This window comes from Bombina bombina, chromosome 2 (genome assembly GCF_027579735.1).
Source record: "Bombina bombina isolate aBomBom1 chromosome 2, aBomBom1.pri, whole genome shotgun sequence".
NCBI classification, from domain to species: domain Eukaryota; kingdom Metazoa; phylum Chordata; class Amphibia; order Anura; family Bombinatoridae; genus Bombina; species Bombina bombina.
This window is the reverse complement of record NC_069500.1, coordinates 1115203605-1115223412: the sequence shown is the minus strand read 5'-3', so window position 1 is coordinate 1115223412 and position 19808 is coordinate 1115203605. Positions and strand designations below refer to the sequence as shown.

Below are 19808 nucleotides of genomic sequence, written 5' to 3'. Positions count from 1 at the left end.
AACATTGTAAAACCAAATTTCCCCTTTGAATTTAAAAAATAACTGCTGTTTTACAGACCCGCTCTCTGTGATCTTCTGAGCGGGTCTGTTTTTTTCTAACAGTGCATCGGGCCAGCTGTATAGTCACAGCCTGGCCCGACAGCAGGAGCGAGCTGCACTTAGTGCTATGGCGCGGTCGGGCCGGGCTGTGACTATACAGCTGGCCCGATGCGCTGTTAGAAAAAACAGACCCGCTCAGAAGATCACAGGGAGCGGGTTTGTAAAACAGCAGTTATTTTTTAAATTCAAAGGGGAAATCTGGTTTTACAATGTTTGCGCTATTATAATGTTATATAATTCTGCACTATGTGCAGAATTATATAACATTTTTTTTATGGTTTACTGTCCCTTTAAGGATACAGGTTGCTGTCCCTTTAAGAGATAACCTGCTTAATAGGTGAATCCACTTTTGTAAAAAAAAATAACCTGTAAGCCTGTCCCTTTAAGATCAGGGTGCTTAGTCGTTCTGGAGAGTGAGAAAAGCTGTATGCAGCAAGGTTACAATTGGAGGTTGCGAGTTACAATGTCCAGACAGCTTAATCATAACTCCGGTTTGAGAGGATGGAGCAGCGTAAGGACTGGAGACACGCTGCATTCAATTCAGCTCAGAGTTAGCTAGTGCGGCTAGACAGGAGAGCGGCTGATCAGCTGTATAGAGCCGCGGTCATGTGACCTCCATATGAGATGGAAAGAAACATCCGGTTGCGGCTCACAGAGAAAGAGGAGCGTTACTAAGTTCAGTGAAACGACTCTGATTTAGAGAGGGGTGCAGAGTAGGAGGTTGGATGGCAGACAGGCTTCACAATGTTGCACAAAAGCCGTAATAGTAGCTGCAGGGAATTCCAGGAATCGTAGTGACACGAAAGTGCTCAGTAACTGTGGTACAACACTCTTCCAAGTAAGTGTAACTTCCAGAAAGTTGGGGATATGTAGAAACAGTAACCCCAAATGAGGGAGAAAGTCTTTGAGTAGAATTTGCTGTATAAATCCCTGCATTAGACAGGCATTAACAACAAACACACTGCAGCTCAGCTCACTGTTAGGAAAGCTAGACAAATTACTAAGCACTTGTCTGCAGCTGAGGGGAAGCTTTTAAAGAAGAAGGGGGAAGGGCCAAAAGAAAATCCTGACAGTTTCTTATAGTTTGGCTATAGATGATGACTTGCATGGTGTGATAGTGGGGTGATAGCTGGTGCTGTGAAGGTAGCTACATCTGTATGTGGGTTTTTTGTAGAAGAATGAATAGAGATTGCCATTGTTTGTGGTTATTGTGAAGTCCAAGAGGCTAACACTTTGAAAAGTTCATTTTAAGTGTAATTGATGGATGGAATAAGTTAAAGGGACACGGTACCCAAAAAATTTCTTTTGTAATTCAGAAAGAGCATGCAATTTTATGCAACTTTCTAATTTACTCCTATTATCAATTTTTCTTCATTCTCTTGCTATCATTATTTGAAAAAGAAGGCATCTAAGCTTTTTTTTGGTTTCAGTACTCTGGACAGCAGTTTTTTATTGGTGGATGAATTTATCCACCAATCAGCAAGGACAACCCAGGTTGTTCACCAAAAATGGGCCGGCATCTAAACTTACATTCTTGCATTTCAAATAAAGATACCAAGAGAATGAAGAAAATTTGATAATAGGAGTAAATTAGAAAGTTGCTTAAAATTTCATGCTCAATCTGAATCACGAAAGAAAATGTTTCTGTACAGTGTCCCTTTAAATGAGTTATGGAAGGTTTGCAAATTTTCTTCTCCTTCTGTCCATATGATGGAAATATCATCTATGTAGTGATAATATTTATTAGGTTTATAGGGGTGAAAGATACCAAAGAATTATTGTTAATGTTAGGAAAAATGGAATGTAGTCCGAATCACAGCTGGATGACAGTTGATGTAGTCAGTTTATATTCTAGCATACCTTTAGAAAAGGGGATTGAGGCCATACGTTATTTTTGCATGTATACACAGATTTTTCACAGATATATAAAGATTCTTGAGTCCTGAGGATTTTGAGATTTTTGCTTACACATAATTATTTTTCTTTTGGTTACGTTCTATATCCAAAGATGAGGGACAGCTATGGGGGCTACCTTTTCCCCAGCTTTTGCCAACCTTTTTATGAGATCCCAGATCTGTTGGGATGGGAACGTCCATGAGACAAATATAGTGTTTTACAAGAGGTACATTGACAACCTACAACAATAGCCAGATAGATTATCTGGATCTCAATTTACAGTGCACCTATAATAGGATAGAGACTAAGTTACACAGAAAACCAATAGCAGGAAACATCTTATTACATTCTAGGCGTATGCATCCAAGATACACTAGATTTGGAATATTGAAAAGAGAATTCATTAGACTTAAAGTGAATGTTAATTTTCTTTGTTTTGAGGTCACATCTTAATTCCTTGTATGTCTATTATTAAAACCGCATTTAAAAAAAAATATATAAATAAATGTTATATTTTTATCACCAATTACCGGTCATTTTCCAGAGCAGCTCCTCCCATCCGCTACTTCCTTATTTTAATCCTTGTTATATATAGAGCGGTCCCATCCACTATTTACATAGTGGCAAAGCGCGCTCCCATCATCAACCCCGCATGCGTTCCACTGCGTTTCAGTTGAATAGCAACATAGTATTCAATGAATGAATACATTCATTAAATACTATTGTTGCATTGAGTTCAGCAGCTGACATTGTATCGCCGTTGTTTTCAAAATACTACATTTCCTACGATATTTACATGTAAGTATAATTGTAAATTTGGGCAATATTTATTATGTACCTCAAAAAGCAAACTATATATATATACAGTATATATATATATATATATATATATATATATATATATATATATATATATTCTTATTCTTCCCCCCCCAAAAAAATATTTAAACAAAGTGCACCATGTAAATTGCACAGTGTAGAAAATACTTATAATTCAAAAAATGATTTGTACTTATAACTAATAGACTATATCTCTGCAATATTGATTTATTTAAAATATATATATATATATATATATATATATATATATTACATTTACAACATTATCTTTAGTGATATAAATGTAGTTTATTATATAAATAGATTTAAAATTGGTATAAAGAACATATTAGTAAAAGTATACACTTTTAATATTGAAATTGTCAGATAGATGCTTTCAATAATATTTAAATTAATTATATATTTCTTATTGTAATATATAATATGTACATACATAAAATACTCTAATAGATGTTTGCAATTTTGACCCTAAAATAAAGTTTTCAATTCTATTGATGAAATAATTGTAATATCAAATTCTGGTAAAGAAATAAAATTCATTTGTTTGTTTATACAATAATCGATTTATACATATTGCCAATTATCATATTTACGTTTTATATACAGCACAATAATGTTCAGTTTTATAAAGTATGGTTACGAAGTCATTCAAAATGGTTTAAAATCAGACCTGGTACGATCACAGCTTACCTGGCGGTAGGAAGATTGTAGAATAAATGATAAAGACCGAAAAAAATTGTACAGCACATGGGCGAAGCGTGAACGCGCGTTCGAGCTCAGTGGAAGAATAGCGATCTAACGCATGCGCTTTCAGAACGAGTGACGTCACGAAAAGGGGTTTGGTCCCCCGGGAGGATTCTATGATTGGTTGAGTATATTTAGCATATTCTATCAATCAAAAATCTAAAATGACGGGCGGAGGAATTGTAGTTTGAACGAAGGTATATAAAGTTAAAATACAAGGCAATAAAATAATTATTAAAATAATGATAAAATAAAGTAGACCTATTTTTACATAACGTTTAATGCAGTATTTATGTGAACAGCTGACTTTACATTCACTTTAAGAGGAATTGTTCTAGAAAAGATGTATTTTTGAAGTCTTCTGAAGAATTAAAAGAACACTTTGTTAGAATGGGTTTTCCCTGATATTTGATAGACAAGGCGTATAATGCGGTGAAAGAAATAAACTGAGATACTATGTTGTATACAGGGAAGATGCAGAAGAAGGACATGGTGAATAATATACCAGTTTTTGTGGCAAGCTACAGCAATCAGTTTGAGGAGATCACCAAGATTATCAAACTGTGTTTACCTATTTTACAGGGGGATGAGGAACTATTCGTCTGGGTATCGAAAGGTTGTAAATGTATTCCCAGATGGAATAGAACCCTGGGTAATATTCTGGCCCTGAGTGAAATTAAGGTTTCAAAGCAAGAAGGCAGTATCTGGCTACAGCACAAAGGCCATTATAAATGTGGGACCAGCAGCTGTAAGGAATGTACACATACGCTTGTAGGAAATAGTTTTCAGTCATCAACCACACAGAGGGGCATATGTATCAAGGTCTGGCGGATCTGATCTGACACTGCGGATCAGGTCCGCTAGACCTCGCTGAATACGGCGAGCAATACGCTCGCCGTATTCAGCATTGCACCAGCAGCTCACAAGAGCAGCTGGTGCAACGCTGCCCCCTGCAGACTTGCGGCCAATAGGCCACCAGCAGGGGGTGTCAATCAACCCGATCGTACTCGATCGGGTTGTATTGTGGCGATGTCTGTCCGCCTGCTCAGAGCAGGCGGACAGGTTATGGAGCAGCGGTCTTTGTAACCGCTGCTTCATAACTGCTGTTTCTGGCGAGCATGCAGGCTCGCCAGAAACACGGGGCATCAAGCTCCATACGGAACCTGATACATATGCCCCAGAGAGTCTTCTCCATGGATACTTGTACTAATTGCCGCTCAACATATGTTGTTTATTTAAAGTGACATTAAACACTAAATACATGCTAGATAGAATGATGCATTCAAAGAAAAGATTAGTCCATGACTAACATGTAGTTGTATCTTTTAAAGTTTCATTAGTTGTTTAAATAGTGACAAAATAAGTGTAACATTTTAGTGTCTATAAAACACTGGGAGCTGCCATGTTGTTACTTGTGTTACCTTCTCTGCTGTGGCTAATTAGGGTCAGTTATACAGGGAGTGCAGAATTATTAGGCAAATGAGTATTTTGACCACATCATCCTCTTTATGCATGTTGTCTTACTCCAAGCTGTATAGGCTCGAAAGCCTACTACCAATTAAGCATATTAGGTGATGTGCATCTCTGTAATGAGAAGGGGTGTGGTCTAATGACATCAACACCCTATATCAGGTGTGCATAATTATTAGGCAACTTCCTTTCCTTTGGCAAAATGGGTCAAAAGAAGGACTTGACAGGCTCAGAAAAGTAAAAAATAGTGAGATATCTTGCAGAGGGATGCAGCACTCTTAAAATTGCAAAGCTTCTGAAGCGTGATCATCGAACAATCAAGCGTTTCATTCAAAATAGTCAACAGGGTCGCAAGAAGCGTGTGGAAAAACCAAGGCGCAAAATAACTGCCCATGAACTGAGAAAAGTCAAGCGTGCAGCTGCCAAGATGCCACTTGCCACCAGTTTGGCCATATTTCAGAGCTGCAACATCACTGGAGTGCCCAAAAGCACAAGGTGTGCAATACTCAGAGACATGGCCAAGGTAAGAAAGGCTGAAAGACGACCACCACTGAACAAGACACACAAGCTGAAACGTCAAGACTGGGCCAAGAAATATCTCAAGACTGATTTTTCTAAGGTTTTATGGACTGATGAAATGAGAGTGAGTCTTGATGGGCCAGATGGATGGGCCCGTGGCTGGATTGGTAAAGGGCAGAGAGCTCCAGTCCGACTCAGACGCCAGCAAGGTGGAGGTGGAGTACTGGTTTGGGCTGGTATCATCAAAGATGAGCTTGTGGGGCCTTTTCGGGTTGAGGATGGAGTCAAGCTCAACTCCCAGTCCTACTGCCAGTTTCTGGAAGACACCTTCTTCAAGCAGTGGTACAGGAAGAAGTCTGCATCCTTCAAGAAAAACATGATTTTCATGCAGGACAATGCTCCATCACACGCGTCCAAGTACTCCACAGCGTGGCTGGCAAGAAAGGGTATAAAAGAAGAAAATCTAATGACATGGCCTCCTTGTTCACCTGATCTGAACCCCATTGAGAACCTGTGGTCCATCATCAAATGTGAGATTTACAAGGAGGGAAAACAGTACACCTCTCTGAACAGTGTCTGGGAGGCTGTGGTTGCTGCTGCACGCAATGTTGATGGTGAACAGATCAAAACACTGACAGAATCCATGGATGGCAGGCTTTTGAGTGTCCTTGCAAAGAAAGGTGGCTATATTGGTCACTGATTTGTTTTTGTTTTGTTTTTGAATGTCAGAAATGTATATTTGTGAATGTTGAGATGTTATATTGGTTTCACTGGTAAAAATAAATAATTGAAATGGGTATATATTTGTTTTTTGTTAAGTTGCCTAATAATTATGCACAGTAATAGTCACCTGCACATACAGATATCCCCCTAAAATAGCTATAACTAAAAACAAACTAAAAACTACTTTCAAAACTATTCAGCTTTGATATTAATGAGTTTTTTGGGTTCATTGAGAACATGGTTGTTGTTCAATAATAAAATGAATCCTCAAAAATACAACTTGCCTAATAATTCTGCACTCCCTGTAAATAGGTCACTAGAGTGTGCAGCCAATGGTTGTGCTGGATTTAACAGTGTTCTGCACTTCCATTTCTAACAGGAACTGAAAGCTCACAATTTCAGAATGGAATTACAGGCAAAGAGAACAAAATAAATAATGAAAGTATATTGCAGAGTTGTTTTATTATATACAATTTATCATTTTATATTACCATCTCAAAGTGTTTAATGTCCCTTTAATTACTTGTATTTCATGCAACAAGAAATAGGTAGGGCTCACCACTATGGAGACCAGGGTGAGAACTAGGGAACATGGTAAATCCTACTCCCCTGATTCAAAAACAGCATTACATTTTAAGACTATGCATGATAGCAATACTGACAGATTTAAGTGGCAAATCATTGAACAGGTTAAAACTCCATGGAGAGGAGGGGACTCAATTTTACACAAGCATGAGGCTTTTTGGATTTTTAAATTGAAAACCAGAGTTCCAGCAGGGCTGAATATTAATGCAGATTTGATTAATTTTTGGCATTAAAATTAAATTGAGATACATTATTAATATTTTGATATTATACTATCTGTATTTTATTAATTGTTGCAATAACCAGACTATACTCACACTTTATAACAAAATGCAAACTGTTATGAGAAAGACAGACTTTTTTTATAAGGTTTATTATTAGAGTCTAGATGCTTATACCTATATTTAAGGTTTTGATATTACTTGTATTATGTGAATGTAACCAGTCATAGGAGTGACTATAGGGTTAATAGCTAATTGTGCACTGACGCCATTGGTCATCAAGGGTATTTAAGAATATTGTACAGCAGATGCAGCATGGTCTATGACTAAGGTATGAGCTGAAAAGTGTAAGACCACTGCTGCACCCGGAACCCACTGTGATGTTTTGTATCTTTTCAAACTAACCTAGTTTGTCTAGTACTTTTTAAGCCGACAATAAAAGTGAAGTTTTAATCTTTCACTACGTCTCCTGCCGCACTTTCTTTGGATGATTGAGTGGTTAGGAAACTCAAGGTCAACAATAAATAGACTTGCATATTGTGGAGCCATTTATGTGCCCAGAGCAGCTCCGGTCATTTATAAGTAGATGTTATTGTTGAAACTTTAGTGACTATTTCAGTATTGTATTTTTGACTGTATCTTTGGGAATCAACTAAGCTGAAACACAAACTAATCCGTAGTACATTAAGCTCAGAAAAGGATAACATACAAAATGGCACCAAACGTTGCAGCAAACCACTTTGCCAACTGTGCCAGCAAATATGTAACAGAAGCACAGCCGGTCAAAATTACAAGTTTACAATATTAAGGGAGAGTACTCATGTACGTATGTCTGGAAATGTGGTATTTATGATACGGAGCATGTAACTTGGGAAGCTACATAGGGGAAAAGGAACAAAATCTGCACCTGATGAATCTGCATCGAAACTTCATTAAAAACCATAAAGAAAACAAAAAACGTACTCCAGTTGGACACCATTTCACACAAAGTGGTCACTCCATTGGAAACCTCAAAATTAAAACACTAAAAGGGAACTTTAAAAGCTGCCAGGAACGGGAAATATTTGAAATGAAAATAGGGAGGGGAAAACAACAAGCTATATTGAGGCATTGTTTGTTACTGTTTGAGAGCTTCTATTGTCTATATGTATATACTGCTACTGAATGAGCATGTCTTCATTCACCAGCCGTCTACTTCTAGTTAGAATGCTTAAAATATACCAAAATAACATTTTAGCAACCACTATTTACTTATTCACTAAACAAAAAACTGAGCCTTCTAGGTAATAAAAATCTATATTCATTCCAAATTTGGTGCAGGGTTCAGCTAATCATTTCAGTGTTAAGAGATAGAGAAAATATATTTGATTAAACATGTAATAACTCCAAAAATATTCAATAATTGTTCTTGGTAGTATTTTGGTATTTTTGGTTACTGAGGGTGCCCACATAACTGTCAAAGTTCAAATAAATGTGTTTACTGACTCCAAAGTAAAATGATGGTTTAGCTGTTAACAGTCCAGTGAACGTAAACCATAGCTGCATGGTAAATATTTGCAAATTGCATTTTACATTAGGTGATCATGTGACCAAGCACCTTAATATATAATTTCTCCTAATCTTATCTAAACAAAATGGCTACCTTGGGGTTAACAATAGCTAAGAATCTTAATTGAGAACAGACATAGTCGCACAGCCCCTCCATTAATTGATGCATTTTACCAGCCAAAGTGTGAGGCATTTTTTCCTCTCTTGACATTTGAACAACAGCCAACTGTCAGCTGAGCAGGCAGCTGTGATGCATAAAATGACAAAGATCTTAGCAAAGTGAGAAACAGAAATGCTTTTCCAAATTGCAAAAAACTGTTTCCTTACAAAGTCCTACAACATCCAGCTGTACGCATTTTCAGCTACAAAACTTGCTTATTGCATGTTCTAGGGAATTGTTTTGAAAGAAAGCAATTTGTTAAATTCCAACTCAGCAAGTAGTGTAAGCCTATGCTATTTAACATTTTTATAGAGGGAATCCATGTTCAGACCCTTACAAATTAGATTTAGCACTGATCTCTTGTGGCTAAGATCCATATTGTTCTATTTTTAAAAAGAAAAATACACACACATATATATATATATATATATATATATATATATATACAAAATCAATTATGAATCCACCCTCTTGGGTCAACCACCTGAGCTTACACTCAAAGAATATACAGGACAATAAACAGTGAAATCTAAGGATTTTTCAAAAGTGGCAAGTTTAATTGACGTTTCTGGAGGTATCTCCCCTTCTACAGAACAAACACATGATGTGAAACACCCTCTTAAATAGGGCAAAAAAATAAACAGTGATTACCTCCTCCCCTCTGAGAAAGGCGCCAAACTTCAAACATTGCAGACACTGAGAAAATTGCCAAACCGGCAGTGGTATACAACACCACATACGGTCCGACGTTACATAGATTGTGAACTCACATATTACGTAACAAACACATCAAAAATTAATTTTATAAACGCTAATAGCTACCCCGAACGTACGGTAGCAATAACCAGCCTCTTCTAATGGCTGATTAATTATCGCGCCCCGTTTGCACACACGTGATAATTTAGCACTCCACTTGTAATCTAGCCCACTATACACACACTTATAACACACACACTATACACACACTGTAATCTCTAAAATCATCATAAAAGTATAACATTTACACTAAATTATCTACCACAGATCACTGTAAGTTTAAATAGCATCATAAAATTTGTTAGCATAGAATATAATATATTTTCCAAAATCATCATAAAACTTAAATAGAATTAGCTATGTCACCAAAATTACCATCTGACTTAAATCAAATCTAGCTGTTTCATACATCATTACAGTAACTGTTATTTTTAATTATTATAACTAGAAAATTGATATAAACGCTTTGACAATTCAGTATTGAAAATCCCATTAATGCAATTTTTATACCATATTAAAATGCACTTTGATATTTTAGTTGCATATGACAAATATAATTACAGCCTTATATGCTTTAAAATCAGACCTTTATTCTTTATTTAAAATTGACAACTTTTTTACCTACTATAGGCCCTGATTCTATAAAGCCCTCTGGGCTTTTGAGATCCTATAAGACATTTTGCCAGTACTATAAAGGCAGTTTTTACCTTGAGAACAGGGTGTCTCCCAAAGGGGTGTTGTCTGCTTTTAATTATGTGAAGGTGACGCAAACATTACAAAAGGACTAACAAAAAAATGTAATTAAAAAATGATATAACATAAATTAAATATTGAAATAAAAATATGTAGTTAACGGGGGGTGGAGCCTGGTCAGGAGTGTGATGGCCGCAGTTGTTTAGAGCTCCGTGCATGCCGAGTACTAAAACTCCAATATAACCTAGTAGGGACCTACATCACCAGCTAAATGTGATCCGGGAAAGAAGAGTGTCTCCTATGGATCCTTTAAGTATATATGAGCCGCATAAACTAGCCACGGGAACCTCTGCTACAGCAAACCTGCGCTCACAGGCCTCTGAGAAGGAGCAAAGCACGGTTCACACAGCATGGCGGCAGGGATGGGTGAAATCCAACATCCAAACAGAGGTAAATACCATCTGCAGCAGACATGGGGCATATTTATCCAGCTCCGGATGGAGCTTGATGTCCTGTGTTTCTGGTGAGCCTTCAGGCAACATTAGTCCTCTTCTCTATCTCCTGCTGCCACTAAATAAAAGAACACTAGATAACACACCCACAGTACACAGCCCTTAATATGTGACGCACTTGATATAAAACACATACAGAAAAAGAAAAAATCAGAAAGAGATATTTGTACCTGCACAAAGAGCGATTTTACCCCACTTAACAGGCAGTGATAATGTCTCCAAGGTTATAAGGTATAACTAGGAGAAAGTCATTTGTCCTGGTAGATAGTGAAGCCTTATATACCCCTAAATAGAAAATGATTTCTAGAGCCCTAGCCCTGTTTTTTTGTTTTTTTAAAAGCTGCACATATCCTATACTCTCATGAATGCTCCTAATATAAGGAATTATCTACGGACACTACCGAAGAGATATTACTGAAATAGGCCACAGAGTGGAATATGTATAGGAAGTGCAGGATACAGTTAATACGTTAATGGACAACATTACCACACAAGCTAATATACAAGATTCCAGGATAGAAACCCTACAAGATAGATAGGAAGACTTAGATAACAGGGGGCACCGCAATAATTTGAGAATAAGAGGGATCCCAGAAGCTATTCAATGTGCAGAATTGCATGATTACCTTCAAGGTATTTTTAAAAACATCCAAACATTTTTAAAAACATCCTAATACAGAAAATCTTGAACTAGGAAGAGCCCATAGAGCACTATGATCTCCATCAGCACCTCCAAGAGATGTAATCCTGAAATTCCTTCGCTTCACGGATAAAGAAAAAATATGGCAGGTGGCAAGAAACATATGGAAGATTTCATATTTGGATCATCAGATACAAGTGTTTCAGGACCTTAGTCCTACTACCATTCAGAAGAGGAAAGAAGTATGACTTATTACTTCAATACTACAAGAGAAAAACATCAGATACAGATGGGGCTTCTCTTTTTGCCTTCTCGTGATACATGAAGGTTCCACATATACATACAAGAATCTACAGGACCTAGATCTTCTAGCAAAATGATTAAACATAACAATCAAAGCTCCCACTGAATTTGGAGTTACCGATACAGAAAATACAGACCATGAAACTGCTGGCTTGTCTAAAGAAATATGGCAAGGATGGCAGAGAATTCCTACACGCAAAGAAAGACCAAACCAGATATCTCCACTATCGCCACAGTTCAAAATGACACTTGAACAGAAGGACAGACTTTAAGATGGGTGAGGTTCAATTGTTTATAGTCTAATTTTCACTAGTGTTATAATTCAACTTGAGAAATGAAAGTATAGGAGCACCTATGGCTTAAGGACACAGGTCAGGGCTAAAAGAACGCTCAAAGGCTATGAATAGGGATAGAGACAAACACAATATAGATAAACAGTATTAAAAGTTAAAAGGTTTATTATACCAATTAAACCTCACATAGGCTAATTGGGCTATAAGATCAATAAAATGGGCAAAATACAAATAAATGTTAATACTAACAATGGCTAATCATAGTAGGATAATTAAAAAATAACACTAAAAAATACACTAAAAAAGAGTGACAATATGGTCAGATGGCTGATATCAGTCTATAACTGAGACCATCTATCACTCAATGTGGAATGACACGGATTAATCACAGATCATATTACAATCAAAATGCAAATATTAAAACCCAGAGTAAAAAAAAAAGAAAAAGTACAATTCAAATGTGGTTATATGTGCTAGTGGAAAAAATAGTGGAATGCAAGAAATAGTAGCAATATAGTGTAAATGAGAAGGGAAAATGTGGGATGAGAATGTATAAACAGCGGGTTCCCAAAACTATATTCAAACAAAGGGTTCCTAAATTTTGGCCGAAAAATAATAAGTCCTGGAATGTCCTAGATGATATCCAAGTGTGAGTGAAATCCTAAGGGTCTCCTAAATGCTGGAATGCCAACTTTAGATATATGACCTCCGTGGAATAAGTGAGCCCAAACTCGCTCTACCTGTGAAAAATAAAATGAACAAATGCAAAAAACAACAAAATCTAGAATGTCTGATCAGAAACAGACTCACCGGGAAAGAATACAAGCCTCCTTATGTTTAGCGTCTACGCGTTTCAGATGTGTCTTGAGAAAGGCCCCTTCTGTGGGCTGAAACACATTTTATTTTTTCACAGGTATTGGGCTCACTTATTCCACGGTGTTCATATATCTAAAGTTGTCATCCCAGCATTTAGGAGACCCTTAGGATTTCACTCACACTTGGATATCATCTAGGACATTCCAGGACTTATTATTTTTTGGCCATACTTTTTTTTGGACAATCTTTTTTTAGCTTACACATATGTGCCATTTATATTTGTTAGCCTACTTTAGAGGCTCACTGACTTTTTAGTTTTTTTTGTCCACAATACCCGGGTATTATTTACCATTGTACCATTGCATATGTATGTGTGTTTTCTAATTGTATATTATAGTTTTAGGAACCATTTGTTTTAATATAGTTTTGGGAACCCACTGTTTATACATTCTCACATTTTTCCTTCTCATTTACACTATATTGCTACTATTTCTTGTATTCCACTATTTTTCCACTAGCACATATAACCACATTTGTATTGTACTTTTTTTTTTCCTCTGGGTTTTAATATTTGCATTTTGATTGTAATATGATCTGTGATTAATCCGTGTCATTCCACATTGAGTGATAGATGGTCTCAGTTATAGACTAATATCCGCCATCTGACCATATTGTCACTCTTTTTTAGTGTATTTTTTAGTGTTATTTTTTATTATCCTACTATGGATTAGCCATTGTTAGTATTAACATTTATTTGTATTTTGCCCATTTTATTGATCTTATAGCCCAATTAGTCTATGTGAGATTTAATTGGTATAATAAAACTTTTAACTTTTAATACTGTTTATCTATATTGTGTTTGTCTCTATCCCTATTCATAGCCTTTGAGCGTTCTTTTAACCCTGACCTGTGTCCTTAAGCCATAGGCGCTCCTATACTTTCATTTCTTTGGTTTTAGACTTTGTTCTTTTTGGGTCTTTTGTTAGGGAATCCCTTGTATAGTGAGCTTGGTCACTTTTACTACTGTGCAGTCAAATACCTTAGTTATATTTATAATTCAACTTGAGCCCTGAAACTACAAAGTAAAGAATATATTCATGCAGACTACTTAAAGGGACATTAAACACTAAATACATGCTAGATAGAATGATGCATTCAAAGAAAAGATTAGTCCATGACTAACATGTAGATGTATTTTTTAAAGTTTCATTAGTTGTTTAAAAAGTGACAAAATAAGTGTAAAGTTTTAGTGTCTATAAAACACTGGGAGCTGCCCTGTTGTAACTTGTGTTACCTTCTCTGCTGTGGCCAATTAGAGTCAGTTATAAATAGGTCACTAGAGTGTGCAGCCAATGGTTGTGCTGGACTTAACAGTGTTCTGCACTTCCATTTCTAACAGGAACTGAAAAGCTCACAATTTCAGAATGGAATTACAGGCAAAGAGGACAAAATAAATAATGAAAGTATATTGCAGAGTTGTTTTATTATATACAATTTATCATTTTATATTACCATCTGAAAGTGTTTAATGTCCCTTTAAGACTAAAGGGTACTCAGATCTTTAAGGCTTTAGTTGGCGTGTTCAGTTAATTAATGTTGTTTCTAGTGCCAACACTTGCTACGAGACTGCTAAAATTACTATAGCCTAATTGACAAAAAAAACAGACTACAGATATGATTGTTTTTCACATGTCATTACTTGAGTTTATCTGTGATAAGAACTTCAGAAATAGGATTGTTATGTGTTCTCTGTGTTTGCAGGTTTATACATTAAGTTAACATTTTACTAAACAAAATGTTTATTGGTGATATATATTTTTCTTTTTGAGATTACCCAAATATGCTACCAAAATGGGGGAAAGTACTCTGGCTAGCAATCCTCCTTTCACTTGTTAGACAAATGTCTATTTTTTTCTATGTTTGCAAAGTTTTGTTATGTTATTTGTTATAAGTTTTCTCTACTGCTAAAGACAATTGACACTCAGAAGCTGACCAATAGCTACGACATACATCCATCCTATATACTTCATAACTACAGACCCCACAAATATAAATATTTTGCACACACCACATCGTGATGACTACAGACTCAATTCAATAAATTACAATTAACTCAAAAGGGCTTAATAGCCCATATAAACAATCAACGGCCCTCAGAGACTTTACTGACAAAAAAGCAGACCTGGTGCTCTTACAGGAGGCTCATTGTTTGCAAGGGAGGGAGCCAAAGGCATTTCATTATATGTTTGGGACATCATACTATGCTTCCAATACTATTAAAACAAATGTCGTAGGTATATTGATTAAAAATAACACCCCATTTCAGCTATTCAATAAGATTAAAGATAAGGTAGGAAGATTTATAATCCTAGTTGGGAGACTTTATAATACAGTGGTGACTTTAGTAAACATATATGCACCCACTATTAAACAAGAAAAGTTTTTTTTAAACAACTCACAGATAAGTTATTATAGGTTACAAAAGGCCATCTATTGATGGGATGAGACTTTAATCTCACTCTAAATCCTCAATTAGATAATTCAACTCAAACCTCATCAGTATCTCACAAAATAATAAACAAGGTTAAAAATACATGAGAAATCTGGCAACCCATGACGCATGGAGAATTTTTCACCCAGAGGAGCGTATCTACACATTCTACTCATACCCACATTCCAGATATTCACTTATTGATTACATAATGTCGGATTTCACTATTCTAGCAAGAGTTACAGATATAACCATTCATCCACTTTGGTCTGATCATTCAATGATCACATGCACACTAAAATGGACTGACTTAATATCCCCAACATATATATGGCATCTTGATGATAGCATTTTAGATGACAAATTATCTGTTCAGTGGATAGAAAAGTCAATTAATGAATATTTTGCACACAACTAACCATCCACCACTGACAAGAGACTACTATGGGAGGCAGCAAAGAGTGTTATAAGAGGTGAACTCATTGTAATCAAAGCATATATGACAAAATAACATAGATATTACTTTAATAACACACTAAATAAATTGTCTGAGTTAGAGGAATTACACAAACAAGACCCTTCTAATGAAGAGATAGGTAAAGCTGTTGAAGAACATAGACAACTAATATCAACACTGATAGACAAAGATAACAAAAAACTAGCCTTAAAACTTCAGCAGAAATACTATGAGAGGGACAATAAAAATAGTTCATTGTTTGCTAGAAAACTAAAGCGTAGAAGTCATAAATCGTTTCTCTTAAGTATTATTGACCACAAACACAAAACACAATACACAACAAAGGGAATTGCAGAAGCTTTTAGACAGTACTATACTACACTATATAATTTTTCTAATGAGCTACAAACATCTCACTCTAACCATACATCCACAAAATTACAAAAAATTAAGGAATACCTAAAAAATATCTGACTTCCCACACTAGACAATCAGCAAAGAGAAAAACTCCAACCATTCAATGCAGATGAAATAGCCAATATTATTAAGAACCTTACCTTGAATAAAGCACCAGGCCCAGACGGCTTTACAAATTATTATTATAAAAAATGTGCCCATATCCTAGCACCCCACATGCAAATTTTTTTTATAACATTTCGGAAAACACGCCATTTACAACTGAGGCATTAGAAGCACATATTTTAATTCTCCCAAAAGTAGGGAAAAAGGCAGACAGAGTAGAAAATTTTAGGCCCATATCACTTCTAAACACAGATATTAAAATATATTACAAATTATTAGCAAATAGACTCAGTGGCTTGATGCCAAATATTAGTATTAACAAAGATCAAGTAGGTTTTATTTATTCCAGAGAAGCAAAGGATAACACGGTCAGGGCACTACATCTCATCAATCATATATCCCTCTCAAAAACCCCATTAGTAATAATTTCAACAGATGCTGAAAAGGCATTTTGACCGGGTATGTTGGCAATTCCTTAAGCAAATCCTCCATTAATTTCAATTAGGCCTAGAATTTATTTCAAAGATATTTGCTCTTTACACAACTCCTGCAGCTAGAGTATGAGTCAATGGGACCATATCTGAGACATTCCCTGTAACGAAAGTAGCGAGGCAATGATGTCTACTCTCTCCTTTGTTATTTGCTTGTATGGTAGAAGCATTCAAAGCAGCTATTAGGTCTTATTATACGATTGAAGTAGTTAAAATAGGACATACATCTCATAAGATACTCTTATATGCAGATGATATTCTACTCTTTACAACTAACCCAATAATATCCATACCAATAATAATGGCTGAACAAGAGACATTCAAATCTGTATCTAACTTTTTAATCAACAACGCAAAATCCGAAATGTTAAATGTTAATCTCCCCAATGAACAATTCATCACTTCTCACTACTACATATAGAGAAGGCTTAAGGCTCATTCTTGAGCCGTGGCTCTCTGATTCTAAGTAGCTCTCTGTTACAAGTAGCAGAGTTAAACACTGGACCAATATTCACAATGATTCTAATCCTATTTCATCTCATCTCTCTACAGGTATGTCTTCCTGCTTCTGCTTTTGCCTAATCGACTGCTTTTAAATGCCCCTTTAATTTGTGCTAGACTCCCCTTGTATATCTTCCTGCTTCTGCTTCTGCCTAACTGACTGCTTTTAAATGCCCCTTTAATTTGTGCTAGACTCCCCTGGTATGTCTTCCTGCTTCCCCACCCCCCCCCTCTAATTTGCAAGTGTGTAACTCCTGCTAGCTAAGACTGCCTGTAACAGCTGCCTAGAATCACTTCATCACTTCTCACTACTACATATAGAGAAGGCTTAAGGCTCATTCTTGAGCCGTGGCTCTCTGATTATAAGTAGCTCTCTGTTACAAGTAGCAGAGTTAAACACTGGAGTTAGAAACTGGAGGTGGAAACTGCAGTCCAAATAACAGGTAACCTTAATAACTATACTTCTTCACAATGCTCTCTATGACTTTTCTGCTCTCTCTGTCTTCCCTTCTCCTAAAAATCACTGCATGTCCCTATAACAACAACCCCCACACTATCCACATCTCCCCCTCCCTTCTCTCATCCCCTATGCTGTCCTCTCATGAACTACTTTGTTTCCTTAGAAACACTTCCCCCTCTAACTCTCCTGTGTCTAATTATTCCCGCTCCTACAAATCTCACTCTCACCTTCTGTCACTCTCACTGCTACTACTGCTTGCTGCTGGTGATGTCTCTCCTAACCTTGGCCCTGCAGCAATCGCCACACTTTTACACTCTCGCTCCATCTCCCACTGCAAAAATTCTAGGTCACGCAATACTAACAATCTCATCTCCATTAACAAACAATGCCTAACCCCTACCTTTTCTTGTGCCCTCTGGAATGCTCGCTCCATCTGTAACAAGCTTACAACTGTTCACGACCTGTTAATTTCCAACGCTTTCAACCTTTTAGCTATTACTGAAACCTGGCTATCTTCCTTTGACACTGCTTTCATTTCTGCTCTCACACATGGTGGTCTTCACTTTAGCCACACACCTAGGCCAGGTGAGAGACACGGTGGTGGTGTTGGCATCCTACTCTCCCCCTCCTGCTCCTACCAGTACCTATCCCCATTTCCATCTCTCTCCTTTTCTTCCTTTGAAGTCCACTGCATTTGCCTGTTCTCCCCTCTCTCTCTCAGAGTGGCAGTTATCTATCGCCCCCCTGGACCAACTTCCCAATTCCTTGACAACTTTGCTGCCTGGCTTCCTTACTTTCTCTCCATAAATACACCTGCTCTAATCCTAGGGGACTTCAACATCCCCATTGACAACCCATCTGCCCCTGCTGCCTCTAAACTTCTCTCACTCACTAACTCTTTTGGCCTCTCAGAATCCACCCTATTCCCTACCCACCGCGATGGACACTCAATTGATCTGGTATTCTCCTATCTCTGCTCTTTCTCTGATGTTGCATGTCGCCCATTTCCCATTTCAGACCACCATCTGCTCACCTTTAACGCTAATATAGATACTAAACCTACTTCCCCCTTTCGCCCCCCTGCACCTGTAGAAATCTGCACAATGTGGACGCTCCCCAACTCTCCAATCTTATTCAACTACACCTCCACCACACTTCCACGATATCCTGCCCTGACCTTGCTATAACCCACTATAACAATACTCTCTCTGCTGCACTTGACACTCTTGCTCCACCCCAACCTCGCAAAGCCCCACATCGTCAGCTCCAACCCTGCCACTCCCAACAAACGCGTCACCTACAAAAATTCTCCCACACTGCTGAACGTGTCTGGAGGAAATCCCGCTCTGAATCTGATTTCATGCACTATAAGTTCCATTCTCTACTCTTACACCTCTGCCCTTCGCTTAGCTAAGCAAACCTACTTCTCTTCTCTTATATCCACTCACTCCTCAAACCCTAAAAGACTCTTCTCCATTTTCAACTCTCTCCTCCACCCACGTGCACCACCCCCCTCATCTGCATTCAGTGCTCAAGACCTTGCTGACTATTTTCTCAATAAAACACTTGCAATCTGAGGAAACATCCCAACACAAACCTGCAATCTCCCAACTCTGCTCCCAGTCACCCCCTCTGCCACTCTCTGCATCCTCCTCCCAACCACTGAGAGTGAAGTGGCTTCCCTCTTGTCTTCCTCAAACCTCACTACCTGCCCACTTGAGCCTATTCCTTCACATCTAATTCCTCCTCTGTCTACCACCCTCACTCCAGCTCTTACTCACATATTTAACCTGTCCCTTTCTACCGGCTCATTCCCTGCGTCCTTCAAACATGCGAAGGTCACCTCCATCCTCAAAAAACCCTCCCTCGACCCTAACTCCCCTGCAAACTACCGCCCCATATCACTGCTCCCACTAGCTTCAAAACTCCTTGAAAAACTAGTTTTCAATTGCCTAACCCACTTCCTGTCCTCCAACTCATTGATCGACCCCTTGCAATCTAGATTCCGTCCCCAACACTCAACTGAGACTGCCCTCACCAAGGTTACTAACGATCTCCTTTCTGCTAA

At 37.4% G+C, this 19808-nt stretch overlaps 1 long non-coding RNA gene across 1 annotated transcript in view; it reads left to right on the top strand.

The window, feature by feature from the left end:
* Positions 1 to 753: 753 nt before the first annotated feature.
* Positions 754 to 19808, top strand: part of LOC128648179 (uncharacterized) — a 94793-nt gene continuing 75738 nt past the window's right edge. The window contains exon 1 of the long non-coding RNA XR_008400527.1: positions 754 to 937. This is a non-coding gene — a long non-coding RNA (uncharacterized LOC128648179). The remainder of the gene's footprint in view (positions 938 to 19808) is intronic.